Consider the following 13,127-nt stretch of genomic DNA (forward strand, 5'->3'; position numbering starts at 1 on the left):
AGCTGGACCCCAGCAGATCTGGGGCTTTCGCCAAACTGAAAGCCGTGGTGTGCCAGACAAGGCCAGAACCCTGTTGCCCAGCAGCCCAGCCAAACTTGGAGAGCTATGGAGGGAGAGGCAGGGCACTGAGGCCATCCAGGAAAGGTTATGAGGTTTGGGGGTGGGTGGTGAGAAAGGGAAGAGCTTAGGATTTACAGCGTCAGCACAGACTGCCAGAGACCTTCCAGACTGAACCTGTGGTGTTGTGTCACAATACTGGGCTACTGTTTATTGTAGTATTGGGCACTGTGTCAGAAACTTCATATACATTATCTCATTTATCCTCATACCAACCATATAAGGACAATACTATCTATCCATGGGGCTGTCTTGTACGATTGTCCAGGTTGTTCACTGCACAAGGGTCCCCGCCAAGGAAGACATGCGAAGGCCAAAATCCCCCCAGCCCTCCACTTACCAACAGTACCCTGCAGACCTGTGTCTATACCAAGATCCTATTCACCTTATGTCCCAGGGAAGCAGACTCTGAGGAGATGAAATGACTGGTTCAAGGCCCCAAAACTAAAACATCGCAGAGAGAGGCTTCAAACTCAGGTCTGTCTGACTCCAAAACCTCTAACTTAACCAGTACTCTCTGTGTTCAGGCCTGTTCACCTGGACTCCTCTCTACTTTCCTCTTTCCTTCAGACTCAACTGCTCAGAGTTTGCAGGGTGGTGTGAGCAAAAGCCTGGACTGGGAAGCAGGCCACTGGCTCACAGTCCTGGCTCTGCCTCTCCACATTTCCTCTCCACGCCTCATGCTCCTCATGAAATGAGGGGTGGGTATGCCAAGCAGAGCTCTTCAGGAGGAAGCAACAAAAACCAGCTTTGGCTTTCTTAAACAATATCAACAACGAAAACAAATGCCCTGGAGGGATCTGGGGCTGCCCACAGAATGGAAGGAGGAGGTAAACCAGGCCTGGGAAAGGCCAGAAACCATGGCCACTCAAGGATCCGGCAGCAGGGACCAGGGAACTGTACCTTGAGGGGAAGGGTTGCAGCAGCCCCACACAACTTATGCCCGTAGCAAGGGGAAGGATGGTCGGTCTCCCCGTAGGAATGACCCGAATCATGTGGGCTCTGGGAGAGAAGATTCTCGAAGGCCGCAAAGTTGCAAAAGATGCAGGTAGCATCTCTCTGTCCCTCCCAGCTGGGGTGGAGAAGGAGGCTGAGCCCAGCTGCCTTCTCCTCCCCGCTCTGCCACTGACTGGTCATATGTCCTTGGGCAAATCACTTTTCCCTCGGGAGCAGACTTTCTTTATCCATAGAAGGAAAGTGATCATCTCCGGGGCCTTTAGTAACCCATCCCAGAGGAATCTGGGATGTTAAAAGATGGTCCTGGGAGCAATTGCTCAACCTGAAAGAATGAATCACGAATGGTGGAATTTCAGGCATCCGTGAAGATGGTATTGGGTGGGGTTTTGTGTGTCACACCCAGTGGAAAAACACCCACCACACCTGGGAGACTGAGCAAGGAGAGGGGCAGCTCACGATCAGGGCCCCCACCTCATGCCTCTGGAACCTTCGGCATGAGTGGGCTGTGGGGCCCCTCGCTCGGGAGCAAGAGGTGGGTCACTTTGGAGATTTCATTCCCCAGAGGTGTTCCAGGCAGAAAGAAAATATGGCCAGCCAACCGGAGACATGCGGCCTCTGGACCCCTCATGTCCCAGAGCCTTTGTGGAAGGGATACACAGATTCGTGACGGCACATGGAGGATATCAGTTGTGCAAGGAGGACAGCAATTCTCCTTTCTGGGCCTCAGTTTCCACCTCTGTCAAGTGCGGATAAGGTCACTATTATAGCAGCTTTCTGGGCCCTTCTGAGGAGCAAATGGAACCACAAATAAGAGAGAAAACCTAAGGAACTGTAGGGCCCCGGTGCTGAGGAAGGACTGGCTTGGAAGCTTCCCGGGGCAGGGCCTGTGTCTGCCTCGTGACCGGCTGTGTCCTCTGTGCACCATGGGGTCCCGCCTACAGCAGGGGCCCCAAGTGTTGGTTGAATATTAGTAGCTCACAGGTCATCGGTACTTATGTTCCAAGCGCCGCTCTAAGAATTTTCCACGTATGTACTCTTTAATCTTTACAGTAAAATAGATACTGTTCTTTTCTCTATGTAGAGATAAAATTGGAAGCACAGAGCCTGTGTCACCTGCCCACGGCTCTGCCACTAGGAAGAGGTCGAGCTGGGCTTTGAACCCAGATGGCCTGGCTGTGGGGGTCTGTGCTGTCAGACATTAACTCGAGCTGCCTGGATGGCTGAGTAAGTGAAAGAGTACGTGAATGAACGCTCGTGGGCATTTACAAATGAGTTCTGGGTTTAGACTTCTCAAATCTCTGCACTGGGGACGCAAGCCAAAACTTCTCATTTTTATTAATCTATCAGCAGATTCTGGTATTTTCCAGAAGGTGCATCACAAATGCATCAGTGCGTCCCAAACCAGTCTTCTCCCCTTCCTCCCAACCCACTCATCCATCCTCTTCCTCTCTCCCCCTACCTCCCCACCCCCAACTTCAGCTCATACTATCCCTGAGGACAGTTGCCCAAGACAGAAACTTCCAAGTCTCTGTGGATATCTTTCCATCTCTCACCTGGACAGTCTTCGAGCCCCTTCCTTCCTCAAGGTCATAGCAGACACTTGATCTCATACCAAGTTCATCTCATACCAAGTCCTAGTAGGCCCTGTTGTGCTCTAAGGGTTCCTGAAGTTGGCTCCCTTATCCCATTCCACTGTGATGGGATCCATGGCTTGTCCCCAGGTCCAAGGAGACTATTGTTGCGAAATGGTTTGACCAAAACTCGGTAGCTTACAACAAAATTATCTTGTTGTTTTTTTTCTCACAGCTCCGGGGGTTCACTGGGCCTACCGAGGCATTCTTGCTCAGGGTTTTTTGTGCGGTTGCAGTCGTGGTGAATGGCGTTGGAGCAATCTTGAGGCTTCCTCAAGCCCATGGCTGGTAGCTGACACTGGTTGTCAGCAGGAATCTTGGTTGAGGCTGGTTGGCCAGAACCCCTACACTTGGCCTTTCAGTGTGCCCTGGGCACAGCGTGGCAGCTGGATGCCAAGAATAAGTGTCTCTAGGAATAGGAAGTGGAACCTACCAGTCTCTTAAGATTTAGGTCTTTCTTGGGACGCCTGGGTGGCTCAGTTGGTTAAGCAGCTGCCTTCGGCTCAGGTCATGATCCCAGCGTCCTGGGATCGAGTCCCACATCGGGCTCCTTGCTCTGCAGGGAGCCTGCTTCTCCCTCTGACTCTGCCTTCCACTCTGTCTGCCTGTGCTCGCTCTCACTCGCTCGCTCTCTGACAAATAAATAAATAAAAATCTTAAAAAAAAAAAAAAAAAAGATTTAGGTCTTTCTTACCATATTCTATTGGTCGAGCAGTCACAGGACCAATACCCGAGAAGAGGGCAAAGAAAAGGAGTGTCAGAGCATTTGGGGGCATGTTTTATTTTTTATTTTTATTTTTTAAAGATTTGATTCATTTATTTGAGAAAGAGAGAGCGCATGAGCAGGGAAGAGGCAGAGGGAGAGGGAGAAGCAGACTCCTTGCTGAGCAGGGAGCCCATGCAGGACTCCAGGATCATGACCTGAGCCGAAGGCAGACGCTTAACCAACTGAGCCTCTCACGCGCCCCATGGTGGGGGGCATGTCTTAGAGCCACACACCTTCTCATCTCTCTGGGGACTTTCATGGTGGGGGTCTGTTTCCCCCAGCTTGCCTCTGCAATTCTTCTTTTCCATGCGACCTTTCTTGAATTTCCCCAATGTCACGTGTCCGGATGCAGGGGACAAGCACTGACTCCTGGGTGGTGGGTGAGTGGCGCTACATTGCCCTGCGACCACGAGCAGAGGCCTTCCAGCTGCACATCAGACCTCTCTGCTCTCCGCGGTCCTTCGGCCATCCTAGCCACACCCCCTCTCCCCAGCCTCCTTCCTGCCTGGGCTCCATCTTCCCACCAGACTGCTAGACCCTCCCCAAGCCTCAACCCACTCACCTCTTCTCTTTCCTCTCCCTTTCCTGGTTCCACACCCTTTCACACCACGAACAACTACGTTCTCTCCCCACTCCTTCCCAGTGCCTCCCAGCTGCGTCCACAATTACAGTGTCTTTTTAGCCAAGAGAGCTGCTGCACACAGGCGGTTTCCTCCCCTAGGAGGCAGTTCCCTCTCCTAGGAGGAATTCAGTTACCAGAATGCTCCCCCTTCTTCACTTTCGGGGGTTGGAAGGGCCCCAAGAGATTCCTCTCGCTCAACATCTGACCATGTTCTTGGGAGCCGTATTACTTCTCACGTTGGTCGTGGATGTGCCCTAGGGGTAGTGTGGTCAAATGTGTGTGGGAGACCCTGGCTAAGTTGGAACAGGCCTTCTCTGACAGCAGCACCATCTACTAGCACTTTCTGTGAGCAAGGACATTCTCCGGTTGCTTCTGTACTACATGGTAACCACCAGTCGTACATGTCTATCAAGCCCTTGGTTTTATGGCTCATGAGACAGAGGTCATGAATTTTAAATTTTAATGGATTTTAATTAATTTTAATTTAAGTCATCACATGTGACCAGTGGCTACCATATTGCACAGCCTAGCCTCAGTCAGAGTCTAATATTTGACTTAGTGTTAAATGGCTTTTTTCCAACATATTTGGCCAAAGATTCGGTCTCTCTCTCCCTCTCTTTTTGTAGTATTCCCTTAACCCTTTTCTTTTTTGCAGTTTGGGAAATGCTCCTCTGGTCCAATCCTTATTCGACAGCAGAAGGAACTGATCTCTGGAAGGAGAAGGGACTTTCTTAAGGTCACACAGCAAGTCAGATGCCCAGCTGGGACTTGAACTCAGTGGAGTTCTCTCTCCTTGGTCCAGCTTTGCCCCTCTGGTCTTTGGACAGCTTTCAGGGCTGAAACCCGGACAGCTTTCAGCTCTGGGGCAGGACCTCACACATACATGGACTCCTTTCATCCTCTCAATAATCCTGTGAGCTGGGAATCATTGGGGAAACTGAGGCTCAAAGGGAGGAAGCGGCTTACCCAAAGCCATATATGTGGCCATACTTGAAATGAGCAGAGCTGTGCCCAAAACGTACAATCAGCAGGAAAAAGGTGGGGAAGCGCCAGGAAGGAGAAGAATAAGTCTCTGTAAACAATTAACAAAGTATTGGGGCGGGGGTAGGAGCACAGGGAACTGGCCTAGGCCCAGAGGAAAATCAGGATAAGCAGAGAAAACGTTTGTGTAAACCAAAGCTAAAAATGACCCCAACCAAAGCAGTCCAGGGAAGGGGCGGGCCTCCGGTCTTGGGCGGCCATTCTATAGGTTGGCTGGCATCCAAGGAGAGGGTGGGGCGGGCAGCTTGGTGTGAATGCTCTGACCAACGGGGGCAGCCGTGACAAGAAGGCGAGTGGGAGAACCAATCAGATCCTCTCTTATATGGGGCTTGAATTACAAGGTGTAAAAGTTGTTTATAGCCACAGAATGAGGGAGCAGTTGGGTTACCTTGACCTAAGCTTGCGTAAACACTGCAGTCACGGACTTGAGCACATGAGCAATGGCTGGTTTGAAAGAAAGGATGACTTAAGAGCCCTCCACCAGTAATGAGTAATTAGGGACAATGGGAGATATTGTGCCGTGTGGGTTAGTAGGAGCTCCATCATGGAGATATGCAAGACTTCTGTCTGGGAAGGTGGGGGCTGGGATGGGGCTTAGCTCAGCTGACTGCACTGGGGAGGCATCACTTCCTCCACCATCCACATTGGCCTTAGAGAAGCCACCCCATGCTCAGCCTGCTCCCGCAGCCCCCTGGTCTTGGGCGGTGGGTGGTGGCGCCTGGCCCAGGGGTGGCTGCCAACCCCAGCTTCTCAATCAGGTTCACTCTTCTAGAATTTGTGATAGAGACCTACCTAGGTACCAGTCCCTGTTGACTGTCTGAACGGAGAGGACCCGAAAAGCTGGACTGGAGGCAGCCAGGAGCCTTTCCAAAGCTAAGGCACAGGGGCGGGGGGGGGGGGGGGGGGGGGGGGGGGGGGGGGTTTGAGGGTGGGGAGTCATGACATTTTTGATTTTCTGGTTTTGTTTCTGGCCTCTTGGGAGCTCTAGCTGCTGTTTCCTGTCCTTGCCTTACACAAGGATCCTGCCAGTATGCCCACCCCCACCCCCCACCCCCATTTATGCTTCAGCAGGCTGGGCTGAGTGGGTTCTGTCCTTGTAATTGAAGTGGGGCCAGTGTGTGCTCAGTGTGACTGGGCGGTGGGGGAGTCATGTATTAGCTGTTGTGCCCTCGAGAGCCCATGTTCTTTGTGAGGTACATACTTGACCCTGGACAAGCCACTTGTGTGGGGAGGCGCTGGAGAAGAGGCGCTTCTGATGGCCAGCTTTCTGTTGCAATCCTAAGTGCCTCAGAAAAACGGCAATCACTCAAGGAGTCAGTCATTCATTCTGCAAATGTTTGCTGAAAACCTCCTATAGGCCAAGCATTGTTCTAGGCAACAGGGATCAAGCAGTGAATGACACAGACAAAAACAAACAGAACCCTTTATACAGGTTGGCCTCAGTTTCTCTATCTGGAAAATGGTGCACGGAACCAAAAGCTCCTTGAAGTTCCCCTAGACTGAAGTGTTCCTTGGTTCACTCACCTGCCCCTAAAACTTGCTTGCCCTTAGCCCAGACAACCTGAATCTGTACTTGAGGCTCCTAGAGGGGGGCCGCACAGGGGAGCTGGAACCTGAGAGCAAGGTGGGTGGCCCGGGATGGCTCCCAGGCTCATGTTGCAGACTCAGCCGGGCCTGCCAGCTGGCCTGGCCGCAGCCCCATTCCCGGCCACCCTTCGCCTGTGGTGGCTCAGCGCTCCCGATTTAGCCCGGGGGCTGCCCCACCCGCCCTCTGACTCAGCCGCCTGGGGTTCCTCACAGTCCACCCTTCACCTGTTGGCCTGGTGGATCCCCAAATTCCAGGCAGAGGTCGAATACCAGGGCCACCACTTTCTGGCTGCATTATCTCAGTCAAGCTTCTTTGTCTCTCTGTGCCTCTGTGTTTCCCTCTGTGAAATGGGGATAATAATAGTATCTTACCTCATAGGTGATGGCTGGCATGAAAAGTGTTACTCTCTTATTACACACAGGCTCCTCGTGGAGCAATGGGGCTGGCCTGGGTTCCACAACGGGAGCCTGTTTTCTCCTCTATGAAGTGAGGATAATAAAGATGTTGGAAGGATAATAGGCAAAGCAAAATGTCTCTGCGTGTGTTTGAATTCGCTCTGCCTCAACAGGTGGACGACCTTGAGAATCTCTCTTCTCCTCTGAGGCAGAGCCCTCCTTCCTCACAAGCAAAACCTGGATGTTGTTTGCCCTTCTCTTGGCACCTGGGGCTGCCAGGAAAGCCCCACCCCAGGACAGCCCCCCGCCCACATTTACCCCTTCCCTCCAAGGGGTGTTGTTCCCTTACCCACTGATCGGTTTAGGCAATCTTGGCCAATAGGAGGTGAGGGGAAGTCTGCAGGGACGCTGAGAGGGTCTCACCCCTCTTAAAATGGGTGACAGGGAGGAGAGAGTTCCCTGTTTGTCTCCGGGTGCCATTGTGGGTCCCCGACATGCTTGCAGCTATTTGGGGACTGTGAGGAAGGGATGAGCCAAGGTGTCAAGGAAAGAGCCCACAAAGAGGGAAAGAGCCCGTGCCTTGATGGCCTGTGACGTCCCTGGATTACCGAGCCGGAATTTGCCAAATGTAGAACTTTGGGGGTTTTGTGAAATGAATGTCTTTATCATTTAAGCGACTTTGGGTAGGCTTTTCTGTTACTTGAATCCTAACAGGCAGACTCCCCTGAGCCTCCGTTTCCTTGCCTATAAAATGGAGAGGACATTCCCACTTCCCGGTTCCTGTGAACAGTGAAAAGTCTAATGGCCTCTGCATAACCAGGGCTCGCTCTCGTTTCTCTCTGCCAGGCCCAGGTCCAGGCGCCCCGGGGCCACGTGGCTGAGTCACTTCTTCCTGCTGGTGTGGCCCCAGCTCCCCAGTGTGCCTCTCAGGCTGATTGCGTGTTCCCAGTGGGTCGGCTCAGGGAGCACCAGCGCCAATATCAACCCCCCTTCCCCACCCCCCCCCCCCGCCACTACACACACACACACACACACACACACACACACACACAGAATGAAAGCAAACCAGGGAACCAGCGCTGGGTCTCATACAGAGAGGTGGTGGCTAGGAGCCTGGGCTCCGCGGCAGCCAGACCTTGGGTCTGAGTCACAGTGGTGCTCCCACCTAGAAGTGTGTCATCAGTTACATTCATCGCTTTACATCTCAGCTGTTTGGTCTGTAACCTGGGAATCACAGTGGCACCTGTCTCACAGATGGGCTGTGATTAAATGGGCAAAGTGGTCAGGTGCTTGGCACCTGTGAGCGGCCCGAAAGGGGCAGTTCCCTTCCATCCTGGAGTCCCCAGCTTGGCCCACTACGGCTTCTGGGTCTTTCAGAGCCTGTCGCTTCAGGGATTATTATCCTTTCCAGCTCCTTTTTGGTTTTGTTTGTTTGGTTGGATTTTAGTAGTCCAACTTCCTCAGATAAAATCTGTGTGAAGGACATTCATAGTGGCTTCGCTTCTAATAGCTAAAAACCGGAACGATCCGAACTGCCCCCAGCGGGTCGATGGGTGAACAAATTGTAGGGTTTGCACGCAATAGAATACTGCCCAGCATTACAAAGGAACGACCCACTGAGCCAGGAGCCAACATAGAGGAATCTCACAATAGTTACGCTGAGTTAGAGAAGCTGGAAGAAAGAGTATCTACTGTGGGCTCCCGCTTACGTAAAATTCTAGAAAAGGCAATGAGAGAAGGAGATCAGTGGTTTCTGAATCACGGAAGGGGGGGCGGTTAAAGGAGGACAGGGGGAAACGCTTGAGTGGATGGATATGTTCACTGTCTTGACCATTGATGGACAAAATTTATCCAATGGTACACTTTTATTTTTTATTTATTTTTTATTTTTTATTTTTTTAAAGATTTTATTTATTTATTTGACAGACAGAGATCACAAGTAGGCAGAAAGGCAGGCAGAGAGAGAGAGAGAGAAAGGAGGAAGCAGGCTCTCCGCGGAGCGGACAGCCCGATGCGGGGCTCGATCCCAGGACCCTGGGATCATGACCTGAGCCGAAGGCAGAGGCTTTAACCCACTGAGCCACCCAGGCGCCCCTCCAATGGTACACTTTAAACATGTCCATTTATTTTTTTATCTGTTTTCCCTTGGTAAAGCTGTCAAAACAAACCCCAAAAATCTCACGTGAAAACCGAATGTGTAAAAGTTGTAAGAATGGAACGGCTCCGGGTGGTGGGGACGAGGCCTGGAATCCCAGCACATGCCCTTGGCCTCTCCTCCTCTCCTCGGCCCCCTCTCCCACCTTCCCTCCCCCACGCCCCCACTCAGGAATATCCACAGCCCGCTTGGCCTTGACTTAGCACAGTTGGAAAAAACACAAATGCTTTTGAGGAAGGCAAAGGGCCTTGCTCAGAGTCACACAGCCTGAGCGGAGCGTAGCCAGGGGCAGAAGCTGCGTTTCCTTCCTGTGTAGCCAGAACTCTTTCCAGTTAGGTGCCTCGAGGAGGAGCCCAGAGCAGGAGCAGGACACAGTCAGAGGTTTGAGTGTGTACACAGCCCTAGCAGGCCCCAGGCTCTTGTTCTTAAGGATAGTTCGCTCTCGCTGGGAGCAAGACAGACTTGGGGTTCAGGAGGAATCAGGGACATGAAATTAAAAAGGTGGCTTGGTGTGATATCCCCAGGCTGGAGTACTATTGATGGCCTCGGTAGGGCTGGGAAGTGTCGTCCCTGATGGAGGTTGGTGTCCCCTTGGTAGGACAGGCTGTGGGGGCTGGTCAGTGAGACCAGGGTACTGCAAAGACAGGGACTGAGAGGGGAGGAGTAGAGCCAACCCATCCAGGCCTTTCTATGGCTGATGCTGGGTCAGGCGATGACAGACTTCCCCACCCGTGAGCCCTCTGGAATGCTTGGAACTCAGTGATGACTGTCCAGAAGTTTCCCTTCCCCTGCAGGGCCTTGGACTGGAGGGAAAGTTCTAGATAAGCACCCGGGGCTTTGGCCTTTCATCCTGCTCTGCCTCCTCTTTCTGGGACCTCTTGTGTGCTGGGCCCCTTGGCCCGCCCTCTTGAGCCTGTCCATTTCCGGCCTCAGCTCCTGCGCAGCTGGGATTAAGGAAAACAATGATCTATTAGACTTAACAGCTCTCAGCAGTCTGCAAGAAATGCCCACATAGGTCTTCACTAAAAATCTCTCTCCCTGGTCCTCACAATTCAGGCAAGAATCCTTATCCCCATTTTACAGACACGGAAACAGGTCCAGAGAGACGTGTGGTTTACCCTGGCCACGGGATAAGTGCTCAGTTTGTTCAGGAACCCAAGGCTCTGACCAACTTGCTTTGGGCCAGCCTATTCCCACCTACCCTTGTGCTCCGTAAATACCCAGAGACACTGTCGTGGGACAGGCTTGGGGACATTCAAGCTGCGTTGGAGCTTCATTTTGCTGCATTTTCTGTACTTACTTTACCCCCTGGATTCCGGTTTCCTTATCTGTAAAAGGGGGTAATAATAGTAACCAGCCATCGGGGTTGGCATGTGAAGGACCACAACGGTCACACATGAAGCGCTTGGCACATGGTGGGTGAAGAGCAAATGACAGCGACTGTTTTGTGACAGGCCCTGGAGGGGAAGCTTTGTGGACCCTGCCGCTCTAGCTCCTCCAGACTCCATCCTGGCTGTGCGGAGAAGCAAAGGAGATGGCAGACGGCAAAGAGCGCGCCATGGGTGCCTTCCTCTCCCCTGGGAGGTGGATGGTCACACAAGACCCAGCTGTCCGAAGGGAGGCTTCTCCTGAAACTTCCTGTCTGCTTTGGACCGTAGGGAACTAAGAACATCCGAAAGCCTCTCAGACACGCTGGTCCAAACTTCTGCTTTCCTCAGGGAAAACCCGGAGGCCCAGAGAGAAGCAGGGACTTGCTCAAAGTCACACAGCAAGGCAGGGTGGAGACCGACCTAGAATTCTTCCCACTAGGCCTTGCGATTCCTCGGTGCCCAACCCCTCTCCCCCGCCCCAAAGCGGACTGACCAGGGGAATCCTGGGAATTGTGGCCGATTGTTCAAGGGCAAGTCTAGGACATCAGACTCATGTCTAGCAGGAGCAGCAAGTGGAAGGACGAAGAGGATGGGTCATGAGTCAAGAGAACAGGGTGGTTCTCCCACCGCCATCTTCACTGGTGATGGAACCATGGCATCTACTTTGTTGTAGGATGAAGGACCAGAGGCACAGACGGCCTGTCCTTCCTCTCCCAGAGCCTGGGCCCGGCTCTCACCACAGCATTTCCGAGGGACACAACCAGACAAGTTGGATCTGGAGAATGAGATGAGGAAGAGAAAGGCACTTCCCATGAGACACAGGGACCTTTAGGATTTGCATGAATCAGAAAACCCAACTCAAACTAGCTTAAACAATAAAGGGAATCGATGAACACTAATAACTAATAAAATAATAATGTATCCAAGGGGTTCAGAGATGGGTCTTCAGGTATGAGCTGATGCAGCAGCTCCCCGCAATGATGATTGAAAACTTGTCCACGGCATCTCTGCCACTTCCTTCAAGGGGAGCCTAATTAGGGCTGCCTGGGTGGTGCAGTCAGCTGAGTGTCTGACTCTTGGTTTCCGCTCAGGTGGTGAGCTCAGGGTGGTGAGATCGAGCCCCATGCTGGGCTCCACACTCAGCAGGGAGTCTGCTTGAGATTCTCTCTCTCCCTCTGCTCCTCCCCCATAAATATATTAAGTCTTTAAAAAAAAAAAAGGGAAGCCAAGTCATCCTCCCCTTGAATGGTGGGTTGGACTTAGTCACTTGAGCTTAGAAAAGTGGAAATGACAGTACACAACTTGAGAGACCAGACCATAAAAGGCACTGTTTATTCCTTTGCTCTGTCTTCCTCATCACTCACTCTGGTGGAAGCCACCGGCCACGGAGAGGCCCCCTTGGTGAGGAACGGAGGCCTCCTGCCTCTAGCCACGTGAGCGCCATTTTGGACGGGGATCCTTTGGCCCCACTCAAGCCTTCAGATGAGTGCAGACTTCCAACATCTCTCTGCAAACTCATGAGACCCTGGGCCAGAACCACCCACCTGGGCCTCTTCCAAGTCCCGACCCTCAACCATGGGAAATAATGTTCTTTGTTTTAAGCTGAGATTCATTACCCAACAATGGTAAGTAATAAAACCATGGACCCACTTCTATTTCTCGATGAAGTCTCTAGGCTCTGCCGTCCTCTGTGTGTTGGTCTCATCCCCAGAAGGAATGAGCTGCTGCACTCCCATCCTCTCCACGTGCTGTGTGGGGAAGCCCTCCCCCCGCACTCCTGCTGAAGCCAGCAGCAGCTTCTCTCCCCCCCAGGCTCTGCTACTCCTCTTGACACCGCTGGCTCTGATCGAAGATGTGTCCATCGTCATGACGGGGGAGTGGGATGATGTGTGGCTTGGTCTAAGCCCCCCGAGCCCACCCTGACCCAAGCCCATGGGATTGCAATAGAGCTAAATTCAGGTCTGACGGTGGGAGGGATGGGGATCCGATGCAGGGAGGCTGCATACTAGCCGTGACATCAAGGTAATGGTGGTGGAGTGCTCAGGGACAGGGAAGTCCCCCTGGGGCCCCAACGTGTCCTCCAAGGTATGGTGATAACATGGCTTAGAAGTTAAAGTGTAGGCTCTGCCATCAGCCGGGATCCAAATCCTGGTTCTACTGCTCACCAGCTGATGTGACCTTTCTGTGCCTCAGTTTCTTCACCTAGAAAATGGGGTCAGGATGCCCAGGAACACAGGTGGGAGAAAGAAATGAGGTGTAGTAAAGGCCACTATTCATCCCAAGTATTCACTGGGCACTCACTGCTGCTCACTTGTCTCCTGCCCTGGCTATGCCAAAAGGTACCCAAAGGAAGAATCTACGGTCATGTCTTTGTCTTGGTGACCCCAGCCCTTGGCACATGGGGCATACATGTATGCTAAGCTGAGCGGAGTCCTTTAGAAAAGGCTGTACATGTTCTTTGTGGCTCCGAGGGACAGAACTAAGT

The sequence above is a fragment of the Mustela erminea genome, chromosome 10 (assembly GCF_009829155.1).
Source record: "Mustela erminea isolate mMusErm1 chromosome 10, mMusErm1.Pri, whole genome shotgun sequence".
Lineage (NCBI taxonomy): Eukaryota > Metazoa > Chordata > Mammalia > Carnivora > Mustelidae > Mustela > Mustela erminea.